Below are 25,678 nucleotides of genomic sequence, written 5' to 3'. Positions count from 1 at the left end.
GAAATGTGCCCTGGGAATAAGTAGGGTTCAAATTCAGAAAATCTTTACTAACGGTCTGATTTGAAGGGACTTCGGGGGTTGCATGGGACCAGTGAGTTTGGAGATGTCAAGAATCAGATACATAAAAGAGAATGACATACAGGGTATTTGATATGATAGCCCAAGACTGGCACTTACATGTGGTAGAGGGGTCAGCATCTTGATTGCAAAGGTAAAATTAAGACCACAGGCTCAGAATGTAACTTCAGTCCTTACCTTGTAAAGAATCATCCTTTTCTGCTAGTACATTCCACTACCTGGGAACACTTCATTAGGTAAACTTAAAATTAACCACATGGGCCTGAACGACATCAGCCTTAATCCATTCACAGGAAGGGTTTTCCAGCTATGCTTTCTGGAGATGTGTGTCCTCTGTGGAGGCCCCTGAGTGGCCTGCAGAACTGGGGGGTGGGGTGGGGGGTGGTCAGTGGCTCCAGGTCTTGTGCCCTTATTTCTTCTTCTTTTTTTTCTTTCCTTTTTAGGGCCACACCCACGGCATATGGAGGTTCCCAGGCTAGGGGTTGAATCAGAGCTACAGCTGCTGGCCTACAGCACAGCCACAGCAACACAGGATCCAAGCTGTATCTTCGACCTACGCCACAGCTCGCAGCAACGCCAGAACCTTAACCCACTGAGTGAGGCCAGGAATTGAACCCTCAACCTCATAGTTCCTAGTCAGATTCTTGTCTGCTGCACCACGATGGGAACTCTAGTTGTGCCCTCATTTCAATCAGAGTAGCTCTGCTTTTATGAATCTACATTGCTTATTGGTTTCTGACTAAAATTGCATTTAAAGAAAACACTTGGCTGCTTAAAAAAAGCTTTGAAAGTCATCGTTGTCATTCATTTTACCAACTTAAATCATGTTTGTACAGTAATACTGATCTTGCCTATATCACTACGGGCCTTTTATATTCCAGCTGAATTGCATTTCTCAATGAAAATTTCCTTAAATACAAGGATTTAGAAAGATTTCCTCAGGCCTTCTATGTACACCTTATATCAGTCAGGATGTTCAAACATGTGATTGGGCTAGTACATTTGTTATTTACTGGTAAATGATAAGGTTCTTAAGGACCTTTATTTGATTTTGATCTCCACTCCTCTCTTCCCTGAATACCTATCACAGATGCAGGATGTAGTTCCTGATTCCATTTGGACTACTGTGAATACTCATCGCCTTCCCCTTCAGCTCATGATGGAAACTAGAATGCAGGCCAGGAGGAGTTCAGAGGCAGGATTCCTCAGCAGATTGATGTGGTTCCTGCTTTTCAACATGCAGACCAGTTATGAAGAAAAGAGCACTAAGTAGCTTACCCCGGGGATTGCTCTATTTTACTAGGATCACCAAAAATTGAGGCAAGAGAGCTTGCCAGCAGAACCTCTCCCAGTTTTGCGTGGGCTACAATCTAAGTAACTGAGGCCAGCGGATGTGGCCTCAGCCCAGAGGAATTAGAATGAAGTCTTGTTTTGCAGAGGGATTATCAACTTTGTCCTCAATGTTCAGCTACACCCTTCCTACTCTTCCTGGGCAAATGGGAGTCCTTTCTCTTCTAATGAGCATTCTCTGGCAAATCTGGCCCAAATTGAGCTATGCTTCTTGCCGAAACTCTGCCCCTGTCCGTGTGGCCAAATGGAAACATGGAGACAGAGTTTTGGGTAAAGGAGAAAAAGGTAGCTTTATTGTCTTGCCAGGCAAAGGGGGGTCACAGCAGGCTAATGCCTTAAAGACTGTGCTCCCCTTGGAAGGAATTCGGAGGTGGTTTTATAGTTTGGGTGTAGGAGAAACTGTCCCGATAAAAAGGGAGTGGAAAATAGGGCTGCAGATAAGGATCCGTGTAGAGGCAAGCTTGCGTTGTCTTTCATAGCTGGTGTTGAGTGGCCCCCAGGAGAGGTTCTGGTGGTCCTCCTTCTTCCCAGAGTGAAGAATCCTTCCATCAAGTTGTTCTTTGATTTGTTGGGGGTTTTAGTTCTGCAGAAAGACTCAAAGATATTATTATGTACATTCCTTAAGGAGGAACCAGGACTCTGCCCAAAGCCTGCACCATTGTCTCTTGACTGCTCCTCCCTGGCCTCTGCATCCCTTCCCTTCCCTGATTAGCAGCTGCCCTTTGGAACTCAGGGAAGGCACGGAGGCTGAAGCTTATTCCCTAAAAATAAGAAATGGAGGACACAGAAAGGCTTGTGTGTCCAGGAGCCTCACAGGCCCCTGCTCGGTTACATGCTCTCCATTCTTTAGCCAGGTTGTGTGTATCATATCACTAAGACTTTCTTGCAGTCATTCTCCCATGTTCTTTGATTATTTAGTAAGAGGTTTCATTTGCGCCATCAGCTCTGAGATAGCCCTGGACACTCTGGGTGATTATTTCAGGCAAGGGTCTTTGATTGTGGTAGAAACCCATTCATACCAGTTTGGTAAATAGGGAAGGTTTCTGGGTGTCATCTTGGATATCACAGAATGGGAAATTCAGGACACCTGGGGCTTGGGAACCGAACTGAGACACTTGAAATGCTCTTCTGGGCTCCTACATCTCAGGTCCTATCTTGGGGTGTCCTTGATCTTCTTGTTATGCACTTGAACTTGCAAGGTCCAGCCCCAGCCTTTCTGACTTCCTAATCTTTCAACCTTCCAACCTTCCTGCTAGGGTTCCATAAAATAGAAAGGCTTAGACTTCCTGGGCTGAATCTCAGCCAAAACTGGCTTGTTAGAGCAGGTCACATGAACATTAGGTCCTGGGCCTGAGGATTAGCTACTTTAGGATCAGAGCGCCATCCAGGCCCAGACAGCTTTGGGGGAGGGGCAGGTGAGGAGGGGAGGCAGGTCCCAGGGTACTTGGGGCTGGATGGATTACAGAACCTGTGTCTAACATTGCTCAAGTATTTGCTAAATAATAAAGTGATTTATTCATTATGCCAGTTCTAATACTTGCTGCTTTTAAATGAATTTTACCTATACCCTCTACTTTCCTTTTAAGAAATGTCCATTAATCTGGAATATGTCTTCCAGCTGGCTCATGACCCCCAGTCTGCTCCTCAGCCCTCGTTTTGGGGATGTTGGATCCCAGCTGAATTGCATAATACAGGCAGCTAGATAGCAACCAAGGGCAGCAGAGTGAGGGGCATTCCTGCCAGGAGGCAGAGAGTGAGGGGCAGCTCCTCCCCAAAAGCATTTGCAAAGATCCAGAGTTTCTGTGCAGAGATAGGGCTTTGTGGCTTCCTTCACCTCTCTCAGGAGCTGAGCCCGTCCTGGGGCCAGGAGGCAAGGCAGTGAGAGCCTGTGTGCAGCCCGTAGCCCAGGAGTGCTCTCCTGGGCTTGGATGGCTCTTCCCAGAGAGGAGAAATCATGTGCCTTTCCATTTGTACAGAATGTCCCTGCTTTCCCCTTCTTGTACAGAGTAGGGAATGAAAAAGAAATCATTGTTCTAAAACGACAGAGAAGAAAAGAGCTAGCTTGCCTGATTCACAGAGGTTGGTTTCTGACTGCGCTGGGCTTCTCGGCTTCATCAGACCCATGTGTTATTTTGGAGGGGCGGGAATAATAGGGCTTACACCTAATCAAGGAAAAAGAATTCCAAACAAAAGCCCGGGTGGGGTTTCCTGGGCAGGAGTGCGATACTATAGTAAATGGGAAGCAGAGTTCTGCAGTCCAATCTCTGGTCTGATTACACAAATTACAGCAGGGGCCCTGTTTTCAAAGGAATGTGACACACCCCACCGGGCCCCTCCTCAGCGGGTGTGTCTGCATTTCCTTAAGCCCTTTCCTGACTGTTAATGCTTTCACCAGAGAAGCCAGAGCCTTCTGTGGAATCATTCTGAGGCCTTCCTTAGGGTCTCTGCCTGGGGACCATTTACAGGTGAGTTCGCCTCACGTCTAAGACCTCCAGGGACTCTTGGGGCTCCCCCCCTCCCCCGGTATTCCACAGAAAGTGCACACAGGATCTGACATTCCAGGAACAATTGCCTACATTTGGGAGCACCAGTGAGCCAAACACTGTATGGGGCAGAGGAAGAAGCTGAAATGGGAAGTCTTGTTTGTTGCCAAAGGGCTTCATTCTCTGTGTTCATGTCTAGTCAGTGGCCTGCTGCTGTCCTCAGTCTTCAGATCGCCACTCCTGCCTCATCTGCTTCCTGAATATTCTCTCCCACACACCGGGCTTGGCCTTTCTAGAATCCCTTTGAGGTTTGTTTCCCTGATGTCCCAGGTTCCTATCCTTCTCAGGAACTCTCCCACTTGCAGTATTTCCACCCAGCCCTTCCTTTCTTTCCTCTCCTCTCTTCTCAATGTGTAGATTTAAACATCTCCCTTGAAAATGTACCCCCTGTCCATCCCTCCCGATCCCTGTGAGATGCCAAGGATGGTGTCTTAATCATCTTCAAATTCCTGATACCCAATGTATAATAGGTACACTTGGTTTGGGAGCAATTCTTTCCTTTTAAACTAAATATATATTCTAATTTTATTTTTCTCTAGAGCCATTTTGTGCCCCATATCAGATAGATAGGCTTCTTGTATAGCCTTGACTACTTACAATCTTTTTTTTTCTTTTTCCGTTTTATGACCACACTGTAGCACATGAAAGTTCGTGGGCCAGGGTTTAAATCCAAGCCACAGCTGCAACCTATGCCACAGCTGCAGCAACACCAGATCCTTTAACCCACTCTGTCAGGTCTGGGATCAAATCCACACCTCTTTTCCTTGTGAGCTGAGCCACTGCAGTTAGATTCTTAACCCACTGGGCCATGGCTGAAACTCCTGACTACTCATGATCTTTTTTTTTTCTTTTTTTCTTTTTTTATTACTTAATGAATCTTGTTACATTTATAGTTGTATAATGATCATCACAACCAAATTTTATAGCATTTCCATCCCAAACCCCCAGCTCATCCCTCTACCTGCAAACCTGTCTCATTAGGAAACCATAAGGTTTTCAAAGTCTGTGAGTCAGTATCTATTCTACAAAGAAGTTCATTGTGTCCTATTGTTAGATTCCACATGTAAGTGGTAGCATTTGATGTTGGTGTCTCATTGTGTCACTGACTTCACTTAGCATGATCATTTCTATGTCCATCCATGTTGCTGCAAATGCCATTATTTCTTTTGTTTTAATGGCTGAGTAATATTCCATTGTGTAAATGTACCACATCTTCTTTTATCCACTCCTCTGTCAATGGACATTTGGTTGTTTCCATGTCTTATCTATTGTATATAGTGCTGCAATGAACATTAGAGTATACATGTATCTTTTCGAGTCATGGTTTTCTCTGGAGAGATGCCCAGGAGTGAGATTGCTGGATCAAATGGTGATTCTATTTTTAGTTTTCTGAGGAATCTCCATACTGTTTTCCATAGTGGTTGCACCAATTTACATTCCCACCAACAGTGTAATAGGGTTCCTTTTTTTCCACACCCTCTCCAGCATTTATTTTTTGTAGATTTTTTGATGATGGCCATTCTGGCTGGTGTAAGGTGGTACCTCATAGTGGATATGATCTTAAAAATGTTTATCTCTAACCTGTTTGGTTTGACCTTAGCCACGTGTCTTGTTGCCTTCTCCCTTCTTGAACCTCCACGTGTGAGAAGTGTAGTAACTGTGGCGAGGGGCTGCTGTGATGGTCACCAGAGTCTTATTGTCTTTGGGTTGTGGTGGTTACATCAGAATAGTGGGGGTGAGATGTGGTCCTGCAGGTGGTGGTGCCCACCTCAGGCTGCCCATTCCTCACCCCCTCCTCATCCAGCCTCACTGAAAGGTTCTCATTCTTCTAAGACCTCATGGCTCTCCTGCCATTCCCTGTACACGATGCCCGGTTGCTGTTTCCCATCTCCGCTGTTAGCTGTGCTGATGTTTTCCAGAGTCAGCTCTACCTCCTGCGAGAAGCCCCTTCTGTGGTTACTCTGGGCCATCCCACCGGTATCTCCTCAGGACACTTTGGATGGAAGCCCTCCCCACTCCAGTGCACATCACATTATATTGTAGCCATTCATGGGTTTGAGAGCACAGTTCTGCACTGAGGCCTAGCCTTACTCCTTTGTGGGGTCCTGCCTGGGCCAGTGCCATGCATGTGATTCCTATTCATTGAGACAATAAATGAGTTCATATGGGGCATTTAATTAAAACAAGCAAACAAAAACCAGTTGGCCTATCCTCAATGGTGGTGTTTTAACTTTAAAAATGAGTGCATATGTCCTAAGATGGTCAAAAGTTGGGGCTGTAGACAGGTTGGTCCTATTTCACAGGTGAGGAAGGGAGGCTGCAGGGCTCACGACTTTAGCCACACACCTTGTGTGAGGCACAGTGGTGGCTGTGCCCTGGGCTTTCAGAGGCTTGTCTGGTGGACTGTTCCCCATAAGTCAGACTCTGGTAGATTTGATGGAAGACACAGTCTGGTGGGAATCAGGCTGACCTCCTTTTGGGCTTTATTATGGAGCTGAGAGCCTGGTCTGTCTCACAGGTAATAGCAGAGACCATCAGATTGGACTTTTCCCATGATCATGGCAATGCTCATTTTAATCCATGAAGACTTCAGGCCTTGATGAGAAAGTTTTGCGACCACTTCAGGTTTTGCTAGGTTTCGCCCCCTCCTGGATTATATAACTTAGAGATTTTTCTGAAAAATCACGCTTTTGTATTTTTCCTGAGCACATCAATTTTCTGATGCTTTGCAAGATGCTGCATTTTCCTCATTGCCATAAATGTTCTCAGAAATGCTTATAAATATTCTCTTCTCGCCTGTGCAATTAGCCCCATGGAACAGAGGTGCGTGTATGACCTGCTAATTTGTGCGTGTCTAGTTGCTGGAGATTCACCAGCAGCAGTCCTAGACAAGCTGCTAATAAGTGTTAAGACACTGCGGGCGTACATGCTGTGTGATGTCCCAGCTCACACTCAGGGCATGAACTTCCCCTTGATTTGCCAGGAGTGCATAAAGGTCACAAATAGCATTTTGAGACGAGTCCACAATATTCTTTTAGTACAGTTAAAAAATTGCATTGGTTTGGCAAAAGTGGAAAGTCACCTGTCTTAGAATTACAGGCAAAATTTTAAAACATTAAAGTACATAATAAATTGTACTCAGGTGACTGATGATGTGCCTAAGAGAGCTTTCTGAAGTAGGACTTATGACCCAAATTTAGGATATTATTACCCCTTAGAGGATTTTAGGGGAGCTATGCTAATGGATATTTAAGAGCAACAATTAACATACCACTTCTTAATTAAGCGCTTCTGGATTGCCAGGGGGCATGTCTGGCATCACTTGCACCCTTAAATTCCTTACATAGCTGTGTATTAAACTGAATTTACTTGAACCTGTTTTGATTACCCTTGCATTGCTAGGCAGACCCTTGAAACTTCCACTTGTGTAGGTCTGGGGTCATCTCACGTGGTGAGTCGGTCTAATAATTCACGTTAAGCCCTTCTTCTTGTGGTTAAAATCAACTATGGGAATGTCTGCTATGTGTAGCAGTGTTGGTGCGCTTTCAACAAGTAGCATAATGTACTTGCTGACCACAAGAAGTTTACAGTCCACTGCAGAAGGCAGAGAACCTGGCCCTGGGCTCTGGCATAGTTTTGTCAAGGCTTGGACTCTGGAGCCAGGCAGCCCCACTGTTTCCTAGCTGTGGGAATGCATGTGTGACTTCACATCTTCAAGCCTCTGTTTCTTCATCTGTGCCAGGAGGAGGGTGATAACAGCTACCTCTAGTGTTGTTATGAGGGAAAGGGATGCGATACCTGTCAAGGCTCAGGCTTAAAATGTGCCTGGTCTGTCTGGTTGGTTGCTGCTCATGTGGGAAAGAAATAACTAAAATGCAGCTTGACAGATGTCCTGTTGGACCAGGTATGTGTGCTGTTCTGTGAAAACAGATACCAATGGGTCACTCCTAACAAGGCATGAAGAACCAGGAGAGGCTGGTGCTCAGGGAAAATGTGAGGGAGGAGGCAGCTGTGAGCAGGGCTTCAATGCTTCTTACTTCTTTGGCAAATGTCTGCTGAACTCTGGGATGTGCTGGAGACTTTACTGGGCACTTGGGGTCTCAGGAGTGGCTCCAAGATAAAACCCCATGCCCTCTTGGAACCCGAGTCCCTGTGGGAGAGAGCAGGGAAGAAGTACACACGGTGCAGGGTGCGATGCTGATGCAGGGAATCTGAGTAATTAGATGTGCCTGGAAGGTCAGGTGCATGAGGTGGAGGGCCAGGGACCATGGAACCTGAGAGAAGCAGCTCCCACTCATGCAGGGTCCTCTGTGTCATTGTGAACAACTTTGGCTGCAGAACTATGGGGACGGCCTTCATCTTTTTTCATAAATCTGAAGTTCATTTTTTTCTCCTCTACTCTCAGTTGTAATGCGTGGTCATTGTGGAAAATAGATAGCAAGATTAAAAAGTAAAAGAGAAATAAACACCCAAAGCTCCACCTCTCAGTAAAAATTTATATTTTGATGAATTTCCTATCAGATTTCTTCTCTATGGGGTGGGTGGGTTGGTTCATTTCTTGAGTTAACACAGTTGTGATCAAGCTATAAGTACAATTAAATTATGTGTATAATACTCATGTACTATACAGAGTAAGCGTTTTCTCAAAATCTCACGAGCAATATTTTTTTTTCAGCTATGTAATTCATAGCTATGAAACCTTGTTAACCTAGACCCTTCTTTTGGATCATCAGACTCTTTCCAAGTTTATTATGAGTGTGAAGAGTGACTGGAGTCTTGATCTCGGAGAGCATTTCTGCATGTAGGATTATTCTGTGATGATAGATCACCCTCACTGAGATGACTGGTTCAGGGACTGGGCATTTCAAAGGCATCTGAAATGCATTGTGAGGGTACTTGGCTAAAAGAAAGCACTGACTGAGGACGTATGTGTCCCACAGGTACCCGGAACCTTGCAGAGGGGGGATTTGAGCAGAAAGAGGTTGGAGTCGGAGCAGTTAGTTAAGTGGCATTTCTGACAATGACAGAACCTTGCCTGAATATGAGGTGCGTGCCTTTATGGGGATCATTAAGTTCAGCAGGAGCCAGAGCCAGCATGTAGGTGAAGGTGACATGTATAACTTAGAACTTCTGGAATTCTCCTCTTCTCTTACCCCAGTAGTTACTGCAATGTAACTATTCACTTAAATGTCGCTGTTCCTGTTTGGATTGAATCCTCTGAGCCCCCGATACAGGGCGTGAGCATTTTTGTGTATCTAATTATTGTTGAATTTTATTAGGAATGGGGGTCGAGGGAAAGAGGCCTGGGCAGTGGGGCTTTAGGCATGGGGCTTGGTGGGAACACAGAGGAGGGAGGGTTCAAACCTCCCAGCCCCATGAGGCAGAGCCAAGTGTGGGCTGAGGTTGAAGGCATAGGCTCTGGAGTCTGCTCTAAGTCACTGTTCAGGCTCCTCCACCAACTAGCCCACAACCTGGGGGCAAACTGCTCAAGCCCTCTCTGCTTCAGTTTGCTCAGGAGGCATGCCGAGAGGGGCATGTCTTCTAAGGAGCAACACTAAATGATACTTGTTAGGCCTATTTATGTAAGAGGGGCCATTTAAAGAAAAGGCAGAGAACAATAAAATCAAACTCAGAATAAATAGTGAACTCCTGACGTTGTTGAAATCACAGTGGTGTGGCCAGTGGAAAGTCCCTAGGAAGTATCAGCACAGGTGGTTGATGACAGCCCCATATCAGAGGCCCTTCGAGGTTATAGGGGTTTTTCTCCCGTTATTTCTTTTTTTTTTTTTTTTTTGTCTTTTGTCTTTTTTTTTGTTGTTGTTGTTGTTGTTGCTATTTCTTGGGCCGCTCCCTCAGCATATGGAGGTTCCCAGGCTAGGGGTTGAATTGGAGCTGTAGCCACCGGCCTACACCAGAGCCACAGCAACGCAGGATCCGAGCCGTGTCTGCAACCTACACCACAGCTCACGGCAACGCCGGATCGTTAACCCACTGAGCAAGGGCAGGGATCGAACCCGCAACCTCATGGTTCCTAGTCGGATTCGTTAACCACTGAGCCACAATGGGAACTCCCCGTTATTTCTTAACAGTGGTGCTCTGCCCGTGACAGATGGAATCACTGGCTTGACCAATCCCCAGAGTTCATCCTGTGGAAAAATCCTTGGCCTGGGCTCCCAGGGCTGAAGGAAGGCATGTATCTCCAGCCCCACCTTCCTGAACTCTTCAGGGCCTGCAGGATGAAGCACCTGGAGGATGCCCAGGTGAACCCTGACCTGGCTGTTCTGCAATGCTGAGGCTGGACAAGTCCAGGGTGGGACCATGGAGTAGCTTCCCAGGGCTGCCTTCACTGATTACCACAAATTGTGTGGCTTATGTACGGGAGGAAAAATAATTTTTTCTCTACCCCTTTCGAGTTCTTAGGTGAATCCTGTTGTAAAGGATGAAGAAGAGAAAAACAGAAGTTTATGGGCATGTGTATCATGTATAACGATACATATATATGGGGTAAAAATGAGTACTCTAAGAGGTGGAGCTAGAATTCATGCTTAACCATGATCTTAATAGGGAAGAGGGGGGATGTCGGCCTCTTGGGAGAGAGTAACTGATTTTTAAGGAAGATAAATGGACTTTATGAAGAATGGGTAGGAGGTGTGATATCACAGCTTATCTAGGTGTGTGGTCTCTTTTCCTGAGGTGAGTTAATCTCCCCTGGTTGATGAAACTCTAGGGGAGGGCATTTATACAATTGAGTTGCTTTCGGAGGGTTTATCTTGAGGCAGATAAGGGGAGTTCAGAGAAAGCTTCCTCCCTGCATTTGCTGATTCTTATTTGCCTACAGCTCAAAAATCAGAATTATCTCAAAGCAGCATATTTTGTTGCCCTTCATTCACTACAGCAGAAATTTATTGTCTAACAGTTTTGGTGGTCCTAAGTCAAAATCAGGGTGTTGGCAGAGCCGTGTTCCCTAAGGCTCCAGGGAGAATGATTATTGACCTCTTTTCACTTCTGGTGGCTCCAAGCATTTTTGTCTGGTCTACCACACTCCACACGTAGATCTCTGTCTTCTGTGTCATCTCTTCTTATAAGACACTTCTCATTGGACCTAGGGCCTACCTATGTAATCCAGGATGACTGCATCGCAGTATCCTCAAAATCTAGATGTATATCTGCAGGTGTTTTCCAAATCAGGGCATATTCACAGGTTGCCTGGATGAAGTCATGGACATAGCTTTGGGTGGGGGTTGGGGGGGCACTATTCAACCTCTTCAGGCTAGGGATTGGGTGTGAGTTCTCTCTGAGAGGACCAAAGGGTCTGCCCTGACCTTCCCCTCTATACCCCAAAGTCATGGGCATTTGGGGCAGGGTGTCTCAGGCCTGACCTTCTGAGTCTAGCACCTCAGCTCCTTTCTAGAAGCTGGGAGATTGAGAAAGTTCCCATCAGAGCAGGCATTAGCCCAGGCATCAGTGCTCAGGACATCAGGATCGCCATCTCCTTGACACCCAGACTTTGGTGACCGGATAGCAGCTGCAGTTCACATGTGGCGTTGGTACAGTCCTGTTGGACATCTCTTGGCATCTCATGTAAGCAGGTGTAACGTGGTCAATCTTGATTGTAACCACAGTGGAATTTTTGTGATGAAGAGGAATGAATGGTTGTGCAAAAAAAAAAAAAAAAAAAAAAGAAGAAGAACCTGTGTGGCACAAGAGAGAAATTTTGTGATTGTATAGATCCAATGCAGCTGAATTTGTTACCAGAAGTATCTGTTATATAAATAGGCCACCTGTGTGAATGTACATAGTAGAAATCAAACAAGAGAGTCTATAATTGGATACTGTGGAGGTCCGTTGTGGGTTTTCTTTCAGGGTTAACAGTCACGCTAAAGATAGTGTCTCCTGGCTTTAAAAACTACAGTTGATGGAGCAGTAATTAGCTGTGGGTTGGCTCTCCTTTCTGCTTTCTTCGGGTCAAAGTGCTGCTAAGTTATTTGGTAATAGCTGTTCTTCCTCTTCCTTCCCTGTCTATGTAGTTTTCCTTTTGCCACTGTCCTTTTTGTCCTCTTCTTGAGACTTTCCAGTGCTGTTGAAAATATTAACAGGATTGCCCTGTGATAGGTACTTGTTTCCAAAGGAGTTTCAAAGTGGTTCCATTGAAAAGTTGAGGTGGTTTTGAGAGATGGGTATCTTGAACCATATTCCCTTTTTGCCACGCATGGGAAAGGATGCCAGACTACTCCTTGGCTGTATTCCATGTGTGTCAACAGCCAGTTGGTTTCCAGTTCACCAAGGGCAGAATAATCTTGGGTAAACATGGCCGTTGGAATAAAGCAAATATTTGGTCTTGGCAGTTATAGTCTCCTGAGTGTCTGGCCCCCTTTGTGCTAGTGGATGAAAAAAGAGGAGCCACACTGGAGGACATGACATCAAATACCATATCTGGTCAAAGAATATTGGTAGAAATATATAAATACAGGTCTTGTAAAAGACAGGCTGAGTCTCCCTTCCTCCCTGTCTCTCTGAACAAGTCTGAATCTTCCTTGAGCCCTAAATTTTACTTGCTTAATTCTGGTCATCTCAACTTGAGTCCGTTGACATTTAGGCCAGATCATTCTTTGTTGTGTGGGGCTGTCCTATACATGGGACCATGTATAACAGTGTCCTTGGCCTCTAAGCATCAAATACTGGTAGCACCCCTCCCTAGTTACTTGTGGAAATTGAACATGTCTCCAAATAATGCTACATGTCCTCTGGGGGACAAAGTCACTCCTCTGGGGGACAAAGTCACACCATTGACTTTGCAAAGTGGTAGCACATAAGGTGTCCTAAGTTTGGTGATGGAAGGGTAAGCATGTGTGTGTGTGTGTGTGTGTGTGTGTGTGTGTAGGTAGGGTAGGGAGGAGTGGTGATTTGACCTTTTGACCTTGACTTTTAATATCTTGAGTGTCATCTCTCAATCCAGGTATTCTCAATTTGGTCACTATGTGGGTCTCACAGAAGTGAGGGCTATAGGCGATTATCAGAGCGACACTATCAGCTGTTAGCTTTCAGAGCAGACATTTGGTTCTTCCCTGGCTTGTTGCCGTTCCTCTGGTGGCTTTAAGATGGGGTGCCAGTCCCATGGAGGGTGCCTGACACTTGGCACCTTTCCCTTGCTTGATTCTTCAACTAGGCAGCAAAGCATGACAGGAGTCTATTGCTCATCACGCCTGTGAATCAGTCAAACTTGCCTCATGTCATCGTAGGGGAAGGTGCCAAACTCAGATGTCAAGGTGACACACTGTTGGGGCAGATGTAGTTCCTGGATCTTCTCAAGCATGACCACATGTGTATACAGCCAGCTAGTCTTGCTTCCTTAGAAATCTTTAAAGAAAAGCCTCAATTCCTTTGGAATTGTCGATCTACCTTTAAAGCCTTAGGCATTGGAATCATTTAAACACACTTGCAGAGTTTCAAGTTTGTTGCAGTACTGGCATCAAACTAACACAATTAGATTATGAGCAATGTTCTGTACCTTCATGTATTGTCTCTCATTTATTTATTTTTAATTTTTAATTGGAAATTGGAAACATCTGCCAAAGTGGAAAAACAGTATGAGCTCCCGGGTACCCATCACTCCACTTCAGTGATTATTAATACACAACCCATTTTGTTTCATTGAGAACTCCTCCTCCACTCACTTAATTAGTTTGAAATCAGTCCTCAGCATTGCATTTTGTCTGTATATATTTCAATATGTAACTCTTTTAGATTGGGCTTTTTTTTTCTTAAGCATAATTAGCATCTCTAAAAATTAGTGAACCAGTATCCCACCTCAAAACGCCTTTGATCAAATATCTGTTTCATTTAGTCGACATGCCTCTTAGGTCTCGTTGGTCTACTGGATGCTCCTCTTCCTCTAACCACGGTGTTCAAGGGCAGGACAGGTACTGGAAACCATCTTTCATTGTCTTGGTGTCTAGTGTGTTGCCATGTGGAGGTGGTGCTCCCAGTGCCTAATCTGGAAGTAACGTAACAGGTACCTGCCCTCTTCTAGGTATGTGAGTTCTTCCTTCCTTGTTCTCTGGCTTGACACAGGGCACAGTCATTTCCTCAAGAAAAACACTCAGCTGGCAGGTGCCCTGAGTTTCCTGGCAGCCTCTCGGCACACATCCGCGCTTAGGTGGGCTGCTGTCAGCCTCCACTCCTCTGTCCTTAAATGATGGCTTTTTAACCTGTTCTCTGTTGGACTTTTTAATGCCAGCATGTGCGGTAGCAGTCAGAGGTCTGGAAGTACTTAAAAATGGAGTATCTAGAAGACCAAGTATCCTGTGAGTGACAAAACAGCCCAGAATGCTGCTTTCCAACCTTTTGTTCCAGACTCCCTTGTGGCCTCAGGCTTTCCTTAGTCCCTTTTGCCCTGGTGGGCCTCCTTGGGGACCGGTTCCTTCTCCCACACACCCTGAGGTCTGGAGGAGGGATCTGATGCCCTGCTGCCACCTGCAGGTCCATCACCTCCTCCTGCTACGCCCCTCCTTGCCCAGAGGCTCCTCCCCCACAGTGTGCTGTCCCTGGTGCTCAATGCCAGGCTTCACCAAGGAGCTGACCCCTGCCTCTGGGCCTTCCCACCTCCCTAGGCTCCTCAAGGACTGGAAGCTGCAGGGCCCCTGCAGGTGTGCCTGTGACATCCCAGCTGACTCTTGATTGGCTCTCGGTCAAGGCCGTGCCTGCTCGTTTCCATATCCACAGCCTGAGGCAGGTGTTGGTTTTCCCAGAGGTAGAGCCCCTTTTGACAGTTGCTGTGTGCTCTCATGGCACCCCCACTCTCTGCCCTTTGACCTCACCAAAAGCTCCTCCTTTCCCTCTCACTCCTTTGGGCTCCTCTGCTGACACTGTCTCCTTGACTTGGGTGCCCAATGCCCTTGTCCTGAGCCTTGGAGAATGAAGGCTGCATGGCTTCCTCTGGGACCCCACTAGAGACTGACCATGCACACTGGCATCCATGGCCTCTGCTCAGCCTCTTCCCCCATGATGTCCTTTCCCCGCCCCTGGTTCATACTTGCCTAGGTTCTCGCCTCACTGTACCTTCTGCCTGCACCCACTTTTCATAGAGAACACCCATCCCATCCTGTGTGGAAAGCAGAGGTCCCTAAAGTGCCACCTTTCCCGCTCTCTCCCTGCCAGTGTCCAGTGCGAGGGGCACTCTGGGATGGAAAAATCTCCCTCTCCCTGTCTCCCCAGGACCTCCTTTTTCCAGGTGTCTTTCCTCCTCCCTTGGGCCGTGGTTTCTCCTTGCCTTCAGTCTACAACTTGTCCAAATCCCTGAATTCTTTAGCATCAAAACACACCCTTCCTGTAACCCTGAGGGATATGTGTTATTACCCCTTAATACAGATGAGAACACTGAGGCTGCGAGGGGAACCAGCTACCCAGGCATGAACAGCTGGTGACAGCTGGGAGTGTTGATGCCTGACTCCTTGCCCAGCTCTTGACCTTGGGTCACAGGCACCGGGAAGGATGCAGCGGTCTTAGGAGCCTCTCTATGGGCTGGTGCAGGGCTAAGGAAGCAGTTTTGAGACCAGATGTAATTGAAGCGACTGCCAGTGCGAATCATTTGATGCTTAATCTGCTTAGCTCTTTGCTCCTTGGTATTTTGGGTACCATCTGTCTTGCTGTCTTGATTGTGAATTCTTCAGGGGCTGCCTCTTCATTTTTCTGTCCCTCAGAACACTTTGTATATGGTTGGTGTTTACTCAGGGGCTCTTTACTCACCTAGAAATTTTTAGCTTTTAGCTTCAACCTAGAAGGCTTTTTAAAAACACCAGTACTTGATTTTCTTGTGTATTTAATGAACACTGACATTTTTGTTTAGTTGACACATAATCATTCCTCACATGAACTTCAATTTGTTGTTTGTTTATTTATTTATTTATTTATTGCTTTTTAGGACCGAACCCATGGCGTATGGAAGTTCCCAGGCTAGGGGTCAAATTGAAGCTGTAGCTGCCAGCCTACACCACAGCCACAGCAATATGGGATCCGAACTGCATCTGCAACCTATACCGCAGCTCACAGCAGTGCTGAATCCTTAATGTACTGAGCGAGGTCAGGGATAGAACCCACATCCTTGTGGATACTAGTCAGGTTCGTTTCCACTGTGCCACAATAGGAACTCCAGCTTGTGTGTAATTGAATATTCAGTCAGGACTCATCACTTGTGTATTATATCACAATGTGGTTTATAATCCATGGCATTTTATAATTGAGGACATATGTCTTGTAATTGAGGAAATACGGTGTTGTAATTACAGGGGTAAAATGATTATAGACCCTAATCCTAGCTATGCGGTGGAAATACTTCTGCTTTACTCGCCCTCTCCTAAGTGGTGATTTTTCCTCCTAAAAATGTAGTTTTAGCCCCCCCTTTTCCTTTGATTATTTTCTGCTTCCCAACTCCTACAAATGTAGAATTAAATGATGAGAAAAATGGAGGATTCCAGTGAGCTGGTTTAGTGTTTCTGAAAAGAATCATCGTAGTGTAATTTATACTTTGTTTTGGGCTGACCTACTTTTGTATGTCAATAAAAAATACCATAAAAGTGAAATATTTGAAAAAAGACATGCAATATATAAGCACTTTTATTTTTATTACATTCAACCAATGTAAATAGTTTGTCAGATTGCTATGAAAGTTTCCAAATGTTTACTCTCAATTTCTGTACTTGGGCTATTGCAGACTAGTCACTAACTACTTATGGGCAGACCACCCTGGGGATAGCACTGGGCTAGACAATGGAGGTTTACTTAATTCATCGATTTCCATGCAATTTTTTTTGACCAAACTTACTTGATTTCTAATGATCCCAAGGAAACACAGCTGGGAAGCACCTTAAAGTCTGGTGATGTTCAGAGGTCAGGTGGAATATTTGTTTGACTTTCCTTTAAAAAAAAAAAATCAGTGTTCAATCCTCAGTTTAATCAGATGTTTATTGTTTCATCCATTGGAAACCAAAAGGAGGCAGATAAGTGGCTTTCCTCTTGGTTTACAGAGAATGCCCAGCCCTCCTTTGTCTTGTAGTAGTAACATGGGTTTGAATATTTTCTCAGCTGTGTAGAGTGAAATTCTAATACTCAAGGTCATAACAGCCAAAAGAAATGTTATATTCTGATTGTGAGATAAAAAAAATAGGGGTTGGAAATTGCTTTTTAAATAGCACAGCATTTAAATGTTTTGACTCTCAGTCTGATGGGGTCTGTCTGGTGATTACGTGATATTTTATGCTCAAGGTAGCTGTGATTGTCTTACTGGAACACTTAAATTAAATATTTAAATCTTAATGGGAATTGGCAGGAACCATTAGGGGAAGTGTACAAAATAATTTGAAAGAGAAGTCCAAGTGAATTAATTTTAGTTCTAGGGTTGTATTCGAGTAACATCAGTTATAAGTGAGTTGATAAGAGATAAATAGGTTTATTTATGCTGTTGTGAAAAAGAGTTAGACCCTAGAGAAGTACTGTGCTAGAGATATGAGACAAATGTGTAATTTTATTTAATTGAAAAAATTTTGGCCAGGAGTTCCCATTGTGGCACAGCGAATCCGACTAGGAACCATGAGGTTGCAGGTTTGATCCCTGGCCTGCTCAGTGGATTAAGGATCCTGCGTTGCCGTGAACTGTGGTGTAGGTCGCAGACACGTCTCGGATCTGGCCTTGCTGTGGCTCTGGCGTAGACTGGCAGCTACAACTCTGAATAGACCCCTAGCCTGGGAAATTCCATATCCTGTGGGTGCGGCCCCAAAAGGACGAAAGACAAAACAAAAAAAAAAAAATTTTTTTTTTTGGCCACCCCCTAGGTATGTTGAAGTACCCAGGCCAGGGCTCAAACCCACGCCACAGCAGCAATCCGAGCCACTGCAGTGATATCACTGGATCCTTAAACCTGGCACACCACAAGAGAACTCTGAGACAAGTACAATTTTAAATTTACAAGTAGCCGCATTAAAAAACGTGAAATTAATTTTAACATTTTATTTCACTCAGCACATGCAAAATGTTAAAATTTCAAAATATAATAGAAAGTTGGTTAATGATGTATTTTATATTCTTTTTGTATTAAGTCTTCAAAAATTGGTGACCTTTACGCTTATTGCCTGTCTGGACTTGAATTAGCTACAGGTGGATCGTACAGATAGAATCAAGGTCTGAGGTGAGGTGGAGAAGTAGCACAGTTACATGAGGAATTTTGTATTTGAGTTAGGATTTGGTCCATAGTCATTTAAGTGATTTCACAGTTACCTTAGAGGGGACAGCAATGCACCCTCTAAGGAGTCCTCCCCTCCCCAAAGGCCTCTGGACATCTGCACCAGTGATTTTCAGCAGGTCATTTCTGTGGGCAGGCTGCTTCATCTTATCCAAGGGCACGGAGGGATCGAGAGAATTTCTTGTACTTGTTCCACAAGGGCAGAGACCAGGGGAGAGAGTCAAGCAGGACACTGTTTTGTATTTTTTGTTTTTTATTTGAGATCAAAGGAAAAAACCAATAATAGAATGATTTTTTTTTTCTTTTTTAAATAAAAGGGTCATATTGTAGGAAAGTTGTTCCTGGAGAAGACTTTGCTATTTGAATACTATCTACGTACTGATTTTATTTTATTTTATTTTATTTTATTTATTTATTTATTTTTTTGTCTTTTTGTCTCTTTTTGTTGTTGTTGTTGTTGTTGTTGTTGTTGCTATTTCTTGGGCCGCTCCCTCAGCATATGGAGGTTCCCAGGCTAGGGGTTGAATCGGAGCTGTAGCCACCGGCCTACGCCAGAGCCACAGCAACGCGGGATCCGAGCCGCCTCTGCAACCTACACCACAGCTCACGGCAACGCCGGATCGTTAACCCACTGAGCAAGGGCAGGGATCGAACCCGCAACCTCATGGTTCCTAGTCGGATTCGTTAACCACTGTGCTACGACGGGAACTCCTGATTTTATTTTTGACAAGGAACAAGGAGAGGCACCTTTACTCTGGGTAGTGACAGGAAACATAGAAAAGGGGGGTAGGCACTCCTGGTTGTGTCCATGCAGGTGAGCTGGGAGCATCTGAGCCTTCATGTCCTGATTTCCTATTTGGCAACAGAGGTCTCGGGGCCGGGGGTGTGGCGGTGTCCTGCCTATAGTCATCCAGACAGCTCCTGTGCTGCCAGGAATCAAACACAGGCCTGCTGGGTCTGTCTTGGGTCATCTGTGTCTTGATGTATGCTTGGGAACAAAGAGAATGAGAGGCCTACAACTGTATTGGGTAAGCATAGGGTTTTAATTTTTTTTTTGTAATGGTATACAGCTTTATTAAGCATTTTTCTGATTTGAAAATACTAGTTTTATAAAACAGTATATTGAAATGGTATGATAGCTGGTACTGCTTCAAAATGGTCTCCCAGGAGGAAGATTCACACAAGGAGGTAAGAGGTCTGGACAAAATGTGACTGTGAATTGATAAGTGTTGAAGCGGAGTGATGAGTATTTGGGGGTTCATTATTCTCTTTATTATCTGAGTTTTGTAGTAGAAAGCTTTAGGTATTAAGATGGTGCATGAGGTTGTAAAGAAAAGCTCTGAAATTCCATTGCCTGAAAATGACTGCTATTAGCTTGAAAACATCACTTGAAAACCATCTCCTGGAAATTCCATCATGTGAAAGTGTCTTGAAGGAATACAGGAAAGGCTTGAGTCTTGATCTTGCTCGTATGGAGATTTTATTCTTGTTCCAGAGCCCAGTGATCACACATGCAGAGAAGAAAAAAGTCAATATGTGTTATAGGCAATGTTTTACCCTTGGCCTTTATGCTTATGTGGTCCTTAGGTTGACTTGTGATGGAGGTTCTCCTGCCTGTCTCCAGAGGGAGGTGAGCCTTGCAGGACCCACCTTGCCCATGTGCATTCAGTGTGAGTGTAAGGGAACAAGGATGCCACTGTCCATGAGTGACTCAGTGCCAGTCTCTATGCCCGGCTATTGAGGGTACTGTATCAGCTGGAGTTGGAGAACCTTGAGGAACCAGTATTAGAAGAAATACAATATGATATCATGAATTCCCAAATTATGCAGAGAAACCCACCCAGACCCATGCAAACAGGAGAGTAGGTAAACCGTGTGGGAAGGAAGGCTGCCTGGGAAAGGGGGACCTGGAACGACAGTTCAGTGACAGGAAGGAGGACACATATGAATGAGGAGAATTGATTTATTTTCAAAATGTTCTAAGAGGAGGAGGCAGTTGTGGTGACAAAAGAACTGTTTGTTGTGGAGTATTTTGGTTTTGAATGCAGTGTATGTAAATGAATCTGTAGAGAGGAATCCTTGACCAGTTGAGCAAAGATAGGAGGGATTTAGCCTTTTACAAAATGTGTTAGGTGGCAATTCATGAAAACCAGATTGCATGTAGTAAGACATATTAGAACAGCAAAATTGCTCTTGAAAGATGAATTTTGAGGGCTTCAATAGCTACTAATCAGAGCCAAGTGATGACAGGTTCTTGTTGATAAGAAAAAAAATAAATGTCCCTGATTTCCACATTACGTAGCTAATTTATTCTTGATTAGCAAAACCATCCTCCCAAAGGGCCCCATGTTCTTGTTGGTAACACCTAGTTTAAGTTGTCCAGAGGCTGATGAAATCCCACTATGCACCTTGATTCTTCTTGTTGCTTTTATGGTGTCCTGTTGGCCAGTGGCACCTGGGTATCCAGGCTTTGAGGGCTGGAGGAGTGAGCCATTATGCATGTTTATAGGAGTTCAATATGTTTCCTATATAGGAAGCCCACTCCTTCTGGTGGCAGCCCTGGGCTGTTCCATTGTAGTTGATGGGTGTTTCACTCGCACAGAACATTAGATGGTTTACCTCCTGAGGAGGTAGGTGTCTTTGCTCTATGTTCTTCATTTGAAGTATTTCAGGATAGAAGTTCTTGAGGAGCTAGTAGAGAGGAGTAGCCCTCAAATTAAAGGCTGAGGTGGCAGTGAGAATAAATTTGGGGGATGATACTTTTCGTAGGGTCACATCTAGCAGGTAGGAGCTCTGCATGGGAGCTCCTGTTAACCTTACTACTCTGCCATGTGCAAGTGATATCCAGCTGGCCGTTGGACCCCAGTCCCCCATCACCACTTACACAGACCAGCCCACCTTGTCTCACTATAAACCTCTCACCAGACTCTGCCATAGGAGTTTGCCTGGCTTCCGTGCCTGGCAGCCAGCTATGGCACCACCTCATCTTTTTTATTTCTATTTGCACAGACCTTATATTTTTAGAGTGTTTTTATGTTCACAGCAAAACTGGGCCGCAAATAACCACAGTTCCCACATACCCACTGTCCACGCACAGGCACAGCCTCCCCCGTTATCAGCATCCTTCACAAAGGGCACATTTGTTACAACTGATGAACCTCCATTGACAGATCATAATCATTTAGGATCGTACTGTGTGTTGGATTCACTCTTGGTGTTGGACATTCTTAGGGCTTTGACAAATGTATGACAATGTGTGTCTACCATTGCTGTGTAACAGAATAGTTTCACTGTCCTCAAAATCCTCTGTGCTCTGCCAGTTCATCCCTCCCTCCCCCACAACTTCTGGCAAGCACTGATCTTTTTACTATCTCCATAGTTTGGCCTTTTCTAGAATGTTATTTGGTTGGAATCGTGCAGTACGCAACCTTTTCAGATTGGCTTTTCACTTATAAGACTGTTTCCTCGATATCTTTCCATGGCCGGAGAGCTCATTTCTTTGTAGTGCCGAACAGCATTCCACGGTATGAATGAACTGTCTTGCTTGCTTGGCTGCAGCCTCTCACCTCACCCTCTTATAAGAAATGCTCGGATAGTTGACGAACCATACCTGCCTCTCTGTGTGCCTCAGGTTGCGCTGTTGGTTCCTATGTGACTCTGTGTTTTGCCACATGGTCCAAGGTTGGAGTGAGCCCAACAGATGTCCTTTAGGGGTTAGGATGGGGAATTGCTTCTCACTGTACCATTGTCTAAGCGTTAAACCTTTGTTTGCTTTTGTAATGGGAAAAACAAGCATAGTCATGAAATAGTGTAGTTCCCTGATGGACAACAGGCCAGACGGGAGAGAAGCTTACTTAATGACAGTAGGTTTGTGGCAGGAGAGTGAGTCATCAGCCGGTTACTGGGACTGAAAGAGGAAAGGTGGGAGGGGAGCTTTAGCTGGGACCTTGACCTTGAAGAACAGAAGGAGGCTCATAGAATGAGGCAGCCCCTTCTGTTCAGTGTGGGTATGCATGTACACACATGCACATGCCCCATGCTGATCCTGTGCTAGACCCCAGCCTCCTAAAGCCCCCTCCTGTCACTCCTGGTGTATCAGAGTTATTGATCATACAAGATATATTTGTTAATTCTTCAGATATGTACTGAGCGCTTCATGGGTGTTAGGAACTGTGCTCCGAGCTGAGGCGAGAACTCTGGGGGGAACCATGGCTTTTGCCCTCTGGGAGCAAGTTCCATGTGGAATATAGACTCTGAAATAGACTATTTCAACTTAATAGGGTAAATGCAGAAACAAAGGTGTGGCCCATTGAGGTCTCCTCGGAGTAGGTGGAACTGGATGGACCATCAGGGGAACAGAGGTATGGGGAGGCCGTTTTAGGCATAGAAGATGAGAGGTCAAAGGGCCTTGCAGGAGGAGCCGCCCAGATGGTGCAGGGTTCAAGGAAGAGTGTGAACTTGGTGGTGCTGGGTGCTCATTCCAGGATAGGCGAGGTGGGGGTTGGGGAGTGGGGTGAGGAGGAGAGCCCCAGGATATTCTTACAGCCTGGTAGCTAAGGACAAACTCTGTGGCTGTCCTGGATGGTTTGTTCTGGTCTAGAGGGGAGCTGGCAGGCAGGTGGGCTAGGCAGGGCTGCTGCAGTGGACGAGGCTGTAGCCCACTGGGAAGTTGGGAATTGCCAAATAGGAATATCCTGGCCTTTGACAGCTTTGTAGGAGGAGTGGGGATAGGAAGGGTCCAGTCAGTTTAACTTTCTGAATGATCAAGGAAGAACTAAAACACCATTTTCCTGCTTCTCTTCCCCTTGAGGAAAAGACAACACAGTTGTTAATTTTTTTAAATGCATTGTCCTAGTTTAGTGAATTGAGTGTAGCAAAAACATTTGAGTTTTTATTTGTTCCTTCAAAGGTATTCCAACATCTCAGGGTTATTTTATACATAATGCATAGAATACTGAAATTATAGGGCATTTCTTGGTATCTGAACTCCATGCTCAGTTGCCCTTTTCAGGGAATTGGTGATAAAAGTTCTTTTTGGCCTAGTGGCTGCTTTCTAAAACATGAATATGATTCTTTTTTGTTTCCCAAAGGAAACTCTTCATAGTTGTGATTAATTGAAATTCTTAGTCATTTGCATGTTGGTTAATTGGGCTTTTATTGGGGGAAAAAATGGCTGTCGTTTTTTGGGAGTGTGTGGGAAGGAGAGTTGCAAAGCATCAGAAATTATGCTTTTCATGGGAATGAAATGGGCAAAACAAACTTTTTTGAGAAGAAAGAAACTTAAAATTTATTTTAAAGCATTTCAGTGTCATTTTAACATTAAACTGTAGCATGTATATTTTGGTCAATTCCTAGAATGAGTTAATGATTCACTTGTATAAACTTATTTATTTGTTACTTTATTCATATAGTCAAATATTTGTGGGCATCCTTGGACTTGCACTGTTGAAAGTCTGGGGGAGTAGCCATGTACCAGGGTAGACACCCTTGTTCTTCGGAAGCTTACATTCTAGCTACCCATATTACTAATTTAGTTTTGTCTGTATTTTTACATAAAGACATGTAAATAGATGAGAAGGGGAATGGTGAATTACAGAGCAACAGAGAATTCATGGCATCTCTCAAGTTGTCCAGTTGTGAAAAGCATATAAAGACTGAAGAAGGAGTTCCCATTCTGGCTCAGCAGAAACGAGACAGACTAGTGTGCATGAGGATGCAGGTTCAATCCTTGGCCTCGCTCATGGGTTAATAAGGGTCCAGCTTTGCCCTGAGCTGTGATATATAGATTGCAGATGCATATATATTGAGAATCTTTTTTTACATGTAACATCTCTTTCTAGTTTGCTGGAATATTGCTTTTAGAGGTATAGGGAGGGATTTCTAGAGCCTTTCTTTCTGCCTGCAAAGGGCAGGGTCATTTCTCATCTTTGAAGACCTTGGGCATCAGTGCTCGGAACTTGGCTTCACTGAGTTTCCTTTGACCCAAGGACCTGTGAAAAGAGAATTGGGCATTTTTCCTTAGGGTCAGATACCTTCTGACATAGTAGAGCTGTGAAAAGAGAATTGGGCATTTTTCCTTAGGGTCAGATACCTTCTGACATAGTAGAGCTGAGCTCTAATCATTGGGTTGTGCTTTCAATGAAAATGTTCTCAAGGTTTCAATTAAAAGAAATTTTTGGCAAGTGCTAAAAGTTGGAAGTTGGAAGAATTTTGTTTTCACAATTTTTCCTCTTTTCTCTCTTTGGCTCTTTCTGTCTCTCTTTTACGGCTACTGAAAAATTGCTTGGTTTCTTTCTTCCGGGATTTTCTTTTTTAGCAATTGGTCATAAATGTGTCAAATGTTAGTGATAACTTCAATCTAAGAATAGTATATTCTGCTCATCTTCAGCTAAATCTAGTGGATGTCCTGCTGCCTTGCCTGGTCTTACCTTATAAAAAGTACTTTTGTTAACTTTGGGCTGCCAGAATACTTGGGGTGGTGCCCATGTGGCCATCTGTGGATTTTTATGTTCATGCAGTTGGTACCAGGGCAAAGCTTGAGTGTGGTGTTACACTGTTGCCCATCTTTTAGTGAAATGTTAAGACAGATGTGTTCTTGGCTGCTTGGGGTCTGACCACATAGTGAGATTTCAGCCATTTGCTTTGCAGATCCTTCATGGCTCGAGACCCCCTTGCCTCCCCAACTTAGCCTTGTGATACTATGGGGATTATGCCAAGTGAAAGGTGGAAAACAAAGAGTCCATAAGACTCTTGTGTTGAAAAAGTGACTTGTATGGTCTCAATTAGATTACTTAATATGTGTTTTGCTTCTTTAATGCTGTTCAGGTGATACGGTAAGAGTCATACCATTCACTAAACGCTTTCTGGGCTCTAGGTACTGTATTGGGGAATGTCACCTTTATAGTCTCATTTCATTTCTTAATCTGAAATGTCAGAGTATGACTTTCTCTGCTCTGATGATGAGTTACCTGGGCCTTCCTTCCAAGGAAGTAGGATGTGGTTTGGGATGCAAAACAGTTCATTTTAGCCAGCATTTTTTGCTGCTTTTTGGTCACATCTATGTTTGCCTCTCAAAATACTCCAGAAAAGGTAGCACGTGGGAGCTGCCACGTGACTTCTCATCTGATCTAGAGAAGGCCACATTAAGGCAACATCTTAAAGTAGTAGGCTCCTGGTAGCTTTAACGTAAGTTTCTGTTGAATTGAAAGGGATTACTCATTATTCATTATTCAAATAAACATTTACCAGGAGTGGATCAAGAAGATGTGGTACATATACATAATGGAATATTACTCAGCCATTAAAAGGAACGAAATACTGGCATTTTTAGCAACATGGATGGACCTAGAAATTATCACGCTAAGTGAAGTCAGTCAGACAATGAGACACCAACATCAAATGCTTTCACTGACATGTGGAATCTCAAAAAAGGACAGACTGAACTTCTTTGCAGAACAGATGCTGACTCACAGAC

The 25,678-nt window shown here is 44.5% G+C and overlaps 1 protein-coding gene across 13 annotated transcripts in view; it reads left to right on the top strand.

Annotated features, from left to right (window-relative positions):
* The window catches only part of TLN2 (talin 2), a 472,001-nt gene that overhangs the window by 175,248 nt on the left and 271,075 nt on the right, over positions 1-25,678 (top strand). The window contains exon 1 of one of the 13 annotated variants that reach the window (XM_021094297.1): positions 3,785-3,893. The exons of the other annotated variants lie outside the window; for them this stretch is intronic. The gene's annotated coding sequence lies outside the window, so the exon portion shown is untranslated. Of the gene's footprint in view, positions 1-3,784; positions 3,894-25,678 lie in introns of those variants that run through there. 13 annotated transcript variants of the gene reach the window in all.

This window comes from Sus scrofa, chromosome 1 (genome assembly GCF_000003025.6).
Source record: "Sus scrofa isolate TJ Tabasco breed Duroc chromosome 1, Sscrofa11.1, whole genome shotgun sequence".
NCBI classification, from domain to species: domain Eukaryota; kingdom Metazoa; phylum Chordata; class Mammalia; order Artiodactyla; family Suidae; genus Sus; species Sus scrofa.
Note: the sequence above shows the minus strand (reverse complement) of the source record. Positions and strands in the feature narration are given on the sequence as shown.